This window comes from Schistocerca cancellata, chromosome 3 (genome assembly GCF_023864275.1).
Source record: "Schistocerca cancellata isolate TAMUIC-IGC-003103 chromosome 3, iqSchCanc2.1, whole genome shotgun sequence".
In the NCBI taxonomy this organism is placed as follows: Eukaryota; Metazoa; Arthropoda; class Insecta; order Orthoptera; family Acrididae; genus Schistocerca; species Schistocerca cancellata.
This window is the reverse complement of record NC_064628.1, coordinates 100431911-100433559: the sequence shown is the minus strand read 5'-3', so window position 1 is coordinate 100433559 and position 1649 is coordinate 100431911.

Below are 1649 nucleotides of genomic sequence, written 5' to 3'. Positions count from 1 at the left end.
AATTTCCCATTAAATGTCACGAGAGGCGCTCCCGTCAGTATAAAAGCAGGCGAGGAATAATGTGCATCACTATTTAATAATCATATGTACAGTATTTAATAATCGCTTTCTGAATATAGCAGGTGACCTAAATAGTAACCCACTCCCAACAGCGAATCCTATAGCGCTCTTAGAAAAAAGTGTTCCGAGACTGTTACCTGAAATGCTCCTCCATGATACTGACAAGAGGGAGATTGAGTTAATAATTAAATCACTAAAGACCAAGAACTCTCATGGATATGACGGGGTATCTAGCAGAATACTGAAGTATTATTCTATGTATGTTAGCCCAGTACTTAGCCATATCTGTAACTTTTCCTTTAGGAGTGGTTGGTTTCCTGACCGATTAAAGTACTCGGTAGTGAAGCCACTTTATAAAAAGGGAGACAGGGATAATGTTGACAATTTTAGACTTATTTCTATGCCATCGGTGTTTGCTAAAGTTACCGAGAAGGTTGTATATACAAGGTTACTGGAGCATTTAAATTCACATAATTTGCTGTCAAATGTATAGTTTGGTTTTAGAAATGGTTCAACAACTGAAAATGCTATATTCTCTTTTCTCTGTAAGGTTTTGGATGGATTAAATAAAAGGTTGTGAATGATAGGTGTTTTCTTTGATTTAATGAAGGCTTTTGACTGTGTCGACCACAAAATATTACTGCAGAAGTTGGACCATTATGGAGTAAGGGGAGTAGCTTACAATTGGTCCGCCTCTTACTTTAAGAACAGAAAGAAGAAGACAATTCTCCGCAATATTAAGAGTGGTAGTGATGTTCAGTCCCAATGAGGCACTGTTAAGTGGGGCGTTCCCCAAGGGTCGGTGCTGGGGCCACTGCTGTTTCTCATTTATGCAAATGATATGCCTTCTAGTATTACAGGTGATTCAAAAATATTTCTGTTTGCTGATGACACCAGCTTGGTAGTGAAGGATCTTGTGTGTAATACTGAAACAGTATCAAATAATGTAGTTCATGAAATAAGTTCGTGGCTTGTGGAAAATAATTTGATGCTAAATCACAGTAAGACTCAATTTTTACAGTTTCTAACTCACAATTCAACAAGAACAGATATTTTGATCAGACAGAATGGGCATATCATAAGCGAGACGTAACAGTTCAAGTTCCTAGGCGTTCGGATAGGTAGTAAGCTGTTGTGGAAAGCCCATGTTCAGGATGTTGTTCAGAAACTAAATGCTGCTTTATTTACCATTAGAACAGTATCTGAAATAAGTGACAGTTCAACACGAAAAGTAGTACACTTCGCATATTTTAATACGCTTATGTCGTATGGTATTATTTTTTGGGGTAATTCTTCTGATTCAAAAAAGGTATTTTTGGCTCAAAAACAGGCTGTTCGAGCTATATGTGGTGTAAGTTCGAGAACCTCTTGTCGACCCCTATTCAATAGTCTGGGAATTCTGACATTGCCCTCACACAATATATTTTCTTTAATGTCGTTTGTTGTTAGCAATATTAGCTTATTCCCAACAGTTAGCAGCTTTCACTCAGTTAATACTAGGTAGAAATCAAAACTGTATGTGGAATGCACTTCCTTGACTCTTGTGCAGAAAGGAGAGCAGTATTCTGCTGCATCTATTTTCAATGAGC